The sequence below is a fragment of the Frankliniella occidentalis genome, unplaced genomic scaffold (genome assembly GCF_000697945.3).
Source record: "Frankliniella occidentalis isolate FOCC.00 unplaced genomic scaffold, Focc_3.1 Scaffold185, whole genome shotgun sequence".
Taxonomy (NCBI): domain Eukaryota; kingdom Metazoa; phylum Arthropoda; class Insecta; order Thysanoptera; family Thripidae; genus Frankliniella; species Frankliniella occidentalis.
In genome coordinates, this window is record NW_026267311.1 from 361610 (window position 1) to 368951 (window position 7342).

The following is a 7342-nucleotide window of genomic DNA, read 5'->3' on the forward strand; positions in this document are numbered from 1 at the left end:
CTCCCCCTCACAGCCCCGTCAATGTTTGACGAATGACCTATTCTGACGCTTTAAGTCCTTGAAACACCAACTTGAGAGCGCCGGGATCGCTGTCACTTCCCCGAGTTACGAATACATATCTTGAGCCGCGAGGGGGTTTTCGAAAGACTGTGTGATGAAAGACGGGAGGGGCGGTGCGAGGGGTGCGGCTGTCGGCACGCGGAGGTTAGCGGGAGGAACGCAGCTGTCCTGAGTGGGAACGAAAGTGGGGACGGGCTACGGGTGCGGCTCGGAGAGCAACTTTATTGAAAAATGACAAGGTGCTTTTCTGCTCGCTGCGCGCACGGACTCTGCCGGTTCACTCTTTTGTTTTGACTGGCCTAATCACACAAAACGGCTTCCAGTGAGGGTCGTGCTTTCCGGTTACTCCTTCATACGGCCCCTTATGTATCGACTTATTCGAAAACTTATTGCAAAACTAGGGTGTCCAGCAGCTATGCGATTGGACTCCGTGGATTGGAGTTAAACACGACACTAAAACTTCTTGTGCGACTTCAGGCGCACAGTTGCTGGACACCCTGCTTGATTTACAGTGTAGGGAAGTACCCACAGCAAAGGGGTGCGAATTATGTTATTTGCACACCCCCCCCACACACACACACACCCTCCCCCTCTAATGACGTGGCGTAACCGGGATCGGGCCACTGGTGCGCATTTGGGCATTGGGTGGACATATCGCCAACGTATCGTCGAGCGGTTGCGTGGAGGGGACATGGGGAGGGTGGGGGAGAGGCGCTGTCGCTTCGCTGTTTCACGGCGTGCCTCGCTTTCCCACGAAGGCAGTACACGTCCCAACCCAGTGTGTGAGAGGGAAGTAGTGGGGGGGAAAGCCAAAAGTGACGTCTGTCCAAAATAACCTCATCTGACAAAGTCACGTCTGGAATTCATCATGAGCGACAAATAAGAACACACGGGGGAGGTAAGGAGGGGGGGTTGCGGGAGAGGGGTGAGTGGCGTCACTGGTCGGGATTGAAGGGCAGACCAGAAAAGGAAAGGGGGGGATTTGCGGCGAAGCGGGGACACGGACCAGTGTAAACGGGAAAGGCGACTAGAATGTTATTTGAGTCGCGTGGGCCGGGCGGTTCGGGTCGACCCACGCGCTCGCACTGCAGGCCGCGCAGGGCCTGCACCAGGTGTCGGGTCGGGACGGCCGGTACCGATGAGGTGACCTACACGGCAGCGACCTGGGTGCGGGATAACAGCGTTATTATCATTAACGTGTGAGGTGAGGGGGCCTGTGGCGGAGCGTCCCGGGGCATAGCGGGGCGGGGCGGGGCGGGGCCAGTAGCAGCAGGACCATAAATAAGAGCCGGAGGCGGGGGGGGGCGAAAGACGCGAGCGAGTGAAATGTATTTCTGTCATGTCGGGCGGCGGCGGCGTCGCTGCCTGCTGATATTGATCGGTATCTTCATGAACGGGCGGCCGATGTGTCGTTCGGTGTATCGAGAAATAAATCTCGCGCGCCGCGACCCGCCCGGCCGCCGCGACACCAGGGCAGCATCGGGCGGGGCGGGACTGTCAGCAACAGCTGCACATGGGGGCGGGCCGGGGGCGGGGAGGCATAGGTGGCGGAGAGCGCTCACACTCGACGCCGAGAGCAAGGAGTTGGTCGTGGAGAGGCAGGCGTGGCGTGGGCTCCAAAGTCACGAAGCAGGCCGAAACGGCCCCGAGCCCGTGGCGCCCGCACGCCGTGGCCGGGGCCCCCAAAACAACCCCCCCCCCTCCCCCGCCTGCTTTGCACGAAAGCGACGACGGCGGCGATGGAGATGACGACTACTGCCTTCAGCAGCTCCGAGGGCGGCGGTCTGGGATTACCGGCCTTTAACGGCGCAGCGGACATCGCGGCGGCGGCGACGGAGAAGAGTCAACGAGCGACGATAGAAGGAGATTGGCGACTGGCGTTGATCGCGCGGACAGGGACACCAGCGAGCGTCATTCTGGGGGGGAGGGAAGGCAAGGGGTGCAGTGTGAAATAGCGTCAGCCAAGTTGGGAGTGACACCGACTCCCCCCCCCCTCACCTCTCTGTCTCTCTCTCTCTCTTCCCCCGTCCCAAGCGAGAGAGGGAGGTGAAAGCAAATGGCGACACTGTGGCAGTGGTAACAAATAAAACTTTGAACTCCAATTTGCGAGATGAACCTACGGGGAGGAGGTGGGGGTGTAGGCGTTCGGCGTTCGGCTGAGGAAGAGAGGGAGGGGGCAGGGGTTCCAGTGAGGACAGGGGGGGGGGGAGAGATTGTAATGGTAATGTGGGACCCCGCGCTCGCATTCCGATATATGTGCGTTCGGCGCGGACAAAGTTGTGGACCGAGTGTTGGCATTCCTTACAAGGCGTCGAGCGTATTGGGGAAAAGAGATTCTCCAGCGCCGCTATACGGCTCAATCAGAGCTGCGGGGGGGACTCTCCGGGCGGCTCGCCGCGCCCCCCGCCTCCACCGCAGCTTCCCGCCCCTCGCCGCCCCACCCCTTTCTCCAGCCGCCGTGTCCCGCTCATAAAACTAACTGCTAACATCCTCGTCGCCGGGTACAATACACAGACGCCCGCGCGCGCGCGCCGAGGAAATTTGTGAAAATAATTTCCCCCCGGCTCTTGACAACAACAACTCTGTGGTGGCGGAGAGAGAGAGAGAGAGGGGGGGGGACTACTGCACAGCCTCGGCGGCAGCGGGGACCGCCTTTCGCTAGATTATTTGTGAGGTTGGCTGTGGTGCCACCGGGCGCCACCTCCTCCTACGTGCGTGTGTGTGTGTGTGTGTGTGTGTGTGTGTGTGTGTAGGTGTGTGTTTGTGCGTGTGTGCATGTGTGTGTGCGTGTGTGGGCGCGGAGACTCTTTAATGAGGAAAGTAATGGAGTTACGCCGTGCGCGGCTGCGCGCCAACGCCTCGGCCCTAAAGACCTGCTCAGCTCCGCTCAGCTCCGCTCAGCTCCGCTCAGCTCGAAGCGCCCGCCGAGCGTTCGCCGTCCCAAACTTGTTGGAGGATGCTCTGCTGCTGGTGGTATAGTGCAGCGCCCACCGCCCGCCACCATACTTTTCAGCATTTTATTTCATTTTTTTTTATTCTTTTTATTTTTTTTTGAGCCGCGAATCGCGTCCGCGTTCGCGCCGCTATCCAGGACTCGAGGAACCTGAGCCGCGCGGGGAAACAGAGTCTCGTGCACAGTGTGTGTGTGTTTGGCATGAGATGGAGCGAGACAAAGAAAAGTAGTGCGAGGGGGAAATCACTTGCGAAATAGTTCGTACACTCATTGGCGAATTAATTTCGCAATAGGCGAAATAGTCGCGAAATAGGCCGAAATAGTCCCGAAATAGTCGCGAAATAGCCGAAATAGGTACGAAATAGTCGAAATGATGGCGAAATGGTGGCGAAATAGCCGAAATACTACGGAAATAGCAGCGAATTAGCCGAAATAGCAGCGAAATAACGGCGTAATGACGGCGAAATAACTACGATGGGCTGTCGACCACACTGCAGGTGCGACCCCTCTGGGGGACGCGTCGATCCCTTTTGCGCGTGACCGTCACCACAAACTGCAGATGGGGAGTCTCCCACCGTCCACCGTCGGCCTCGTCGCCCTCGTCGGCCTGACCTGCAGGCCCTGCAACCGCGCAGGACGGGCGCGAGCACAGACCCCAACTGCCAACTCCTAGGGAGGGACAAGAGACACGGTGCAGCCCACCATGGAGCATTTCGTCGGGCGCCTCGTCAACCGGCCCTGAAGGTATGGAAAATCCAGCGGTCAGAAAGTTCGGGTTGCACGACGAATTATCGCGAATTTAATCATTGTAAACTCATTTCTGGTGTCAAAAGTGATAAAAGAAGAAGTGCGAATGTCTCAGAAACATTACGGCATGTTTGAAGTCCGTACGTACAATATTTCCCGAGTGACAAGTTTCTGCGAAATATGGTGCTCCCGGGCTGGTCCGTGCATTGCAAATTGGATCCATCGAGATCTCAGCAATCCTTCAACATTTTGCAAATGTGAAAACTGTTTTGGAATCTGCAAGAATCAAAGCTTGGCGTAGACCAATACGTCAGACCGCTGACAGAACAGAAATATTTTATTTTCCGACCTGGAAACAGAGGACGCTCCGGCGGCCATCTTATCCATTTCAAGTTTATCGCATTCTCTCTTTTCGAGGTGAGTAACGAAAAATCGTACCCTGCTTTTCCGATTCGGCATAATCTGTAGAACATTTGATTCACGGGTTGTCAGCTGATTCCAAGCGTTTTTAACCTCGAAAAAAAATGAAAATAGGATGCCCTGTCACGTCTCCGGACCCCGTAGGTCGCGTTCACTCGCATTTAAATATGTTTCCGGTTCGATTCGGTGACTTTCATTTACATCCTTAGATTCCTTGTTCCTTTCCCTTTCTTGCGCCGTAAGGCGCTTGTTGTTAGGAGGTTTGGCACAGAAGATACGACAAATAGAAAAGGTAGCTGCAGCGCGCGCCGCCGCCGGCGCCCCGGCCCAGCGGCGCGGCCGAGACAGTGTGTCAGCCCGGCCGTAGGGAGTTGCTACCGGCTGCCAAAAGACTCGTGCTTTTTGTGAGAGGAGAGAGAGGAAGGAGAGTTTGGGAGGTGCGGCTTGTCCCCTTCATGAACTCGGTGTAGCTGCCCGTCCTCGCGCCCGGCCCGGGGCGTGCAGGCAGAGGGCGGGCCGTGCTCCACGAGGTGCTCTATGGTGGGCTGCACCGTGTCCCTCTGGGAGTTGGCAGTTGGGGTCTGTGCTCGCGCCCGTCCTGCGCGGTTGCAGGGCGCGCACGCCGACGAGGGCGACGAGGCCGACGCTGGGAGACTCCCCCATCTGCAGAAGTTTGTGGTGACGGTCAAGCTTCTTCCGCGTCTGCCATCAGCACGCCACACCATGGCACGGCGTGCAACTGGTGGTTGAGCAATGCTACGACGTAGAGAACTTTGCGAAAGTCTCTTCCACCAGTGTAGGCAAAACAGAGTCATATCTGTGATAAAAGCCTCTAAATATCACGAGACATACCCGAAACAGTGCCGAAATAACCCGAAATTACGCCGAAATAACCCGAAATAGTGCTGAAATAACCCGAAATAGTTGTGAAATAGCCGAAATAGTTGTGAAATAGCCGAAATAGTTGCGAAATAGCCGAAATAGTTGCGAAATAGCCGAAATAGTTGTGAAATACACGAAATAGTTGTGAAATACCTGAAATCGCTGTGAAATATGCGAAATAGACCCGAAATGGATGCGAAATGGACGAAATACTGCCGAAATGCATGCGAAATGGCAGAAGTAGCCGAATTGGAATCGAAATGTTCGAAATACCTGCGAAATGGCCGAAATACTGGCGAAATATGCGAATTAGGAAATAACTCGTACGCTTTTTTTCTAAGTGATTTCCCCCTCGAAGTAGTGTAGTGGCGAGTGTTGCGTTTCGTTTCAAGGTGCCGTCTTCTTGTCACGGTAAAAAAAATAACATACACTGAAAAATAAAGTGTTCAACTGGCGAGCACATGCAAGTGCTCAACACTCTGTTGAACGCTTTTAAGTGTTTGACTGGATAATTGAATACTATCAAGTGTTTAACAGAAAAGTTGCACACTTGGAAGTGTTCAACACCAGGGTTGGGCATGAACCTTTGGACACTTTCAAGTGTTCAAATTTACTGTTGTTGAACTCTTTGAAGTATTCAAATATCCAGTCAAACAATTGAAGGTGTGGAACATTGTGTTGAGCACTTGCATGTGCACGTCAGTTGAACACTTTATTCATCAGTGTAAACTCGCGGCGACCGGTGGCCGTAGGCACATTGCGCAAATGACTGGCGGCTAAAAGCACCGATAGAGCGCTCGTTTCCGTCAGGGTTTTATTTTCCCGACTATGGAGTAATTCATAAAAGAATTTCCCTCGCCTTCTCTGCCCTGTCTCTCTCACCTCTCTGCATGCGCTGAGCGAAAACGGTTAAACAAACGCCGGAAAAGAAGGGGGAAAGAATACAGGGGACGCGAAGAGAAAAGCTCGCTGCAGAACACACTTTAATTAAGTCGAAGGGGCGAAAAAAAAAAGAACACGAAAAAAAATATCTTATTATTTCGACTGATAAGTGAAGAAAAAGGGAAAAAGACGGGGTAATTGGCGCAGGAAGTCGGTGTGCCGTTTTTTTTAATTACCCTCGTGTGCTCGGCGCGACGCTCAGGCCCGCCACGCCACGCCACGCCACGCCACGCCACGCCACGCCACGCCACGCCACGCCACGCCACGCCACGCCACGCCACGCCACGCCACGCCACGCCTCGCAATAACGGGTGTGTTCCCGCCCCCGCCGCGACACTCGAAGGCGCCCCAACACTGGTTGCTGCCCCGAGATTTTCCGCGACGATTTTATTTCGAAATAAAACGGGGGAGAGGGGGGAGGGCGGGGGAATCGAGGGGAATGCATAGCGGATGGCGCCACACCGCCGCTCTACCAGAAATCTGTTCCGCGATACGACATTCGACGACATTATTGGACAAAGCGAATAAAATATGACGAGACAGAGGAGAAGCGGCATAGTGCGGCGCGGACAGCAGTGGAGCCGCGAGAGGTACTTGACTCAAAAAGAAAATAATCAGTGCACACACCCCAAAATAAATCAGAAAAAAACAGAACCTGAGCCAAATCATGGAAAAACAGAGAAAAATTGTTCTACGTTTGAATCGGTTTGAACTTTTACAGAAGTGCTGTGCGGGCGCTGCTGGAGCCTCGCACTGAAAGTTGGGGAGTGACTTAAGTTGCTCTTGGGAGAGCGACATTTTCCATCAAATTTGGTGACTCCTGGGGGAGTGACATTTTGGAAAGTCGCTCGTTTAGAGTCACATTTGCGACGTTTTCAGTTCCAAATGTCACTAATTTTGAGTGACTTTTGCAAACATTGCTCGATTACAGCGATGAAAACATACGTCGCTCTATTCGGGCAAAAAAGGTGACTCTCTCCTTTACAGTGCGGCTGGAGCACCGCGTGATTGGTGTCCGAAAACCATTCAGAGGGCCGCAGAGCCATCCGTCGGGAGAGAAAGAGTGATGGGAGTGCGGAGGGGGGAGCGGGGAGGGAAGGGCTTCGAGTCCACCGAGTGGGTACGCAAACATGGAACCACTTCGCGTGTGAGTGAGGCGCGTGCTGCCGCAGTGCTGCCGCAGCCTCAGCCTCAGCGTGGAGCCAGCGCGCGAACGCCGCGGCCGCTCAGCAGCAGCGTAGCGCCGGGAAATTAAGCGATGGAAATGCGTATTTGGACACGGGAGTGGCGCGCGAGCATCTCTCTCTCTCTCTCTCTCTCTCTCTCTCTCTCTCTCTC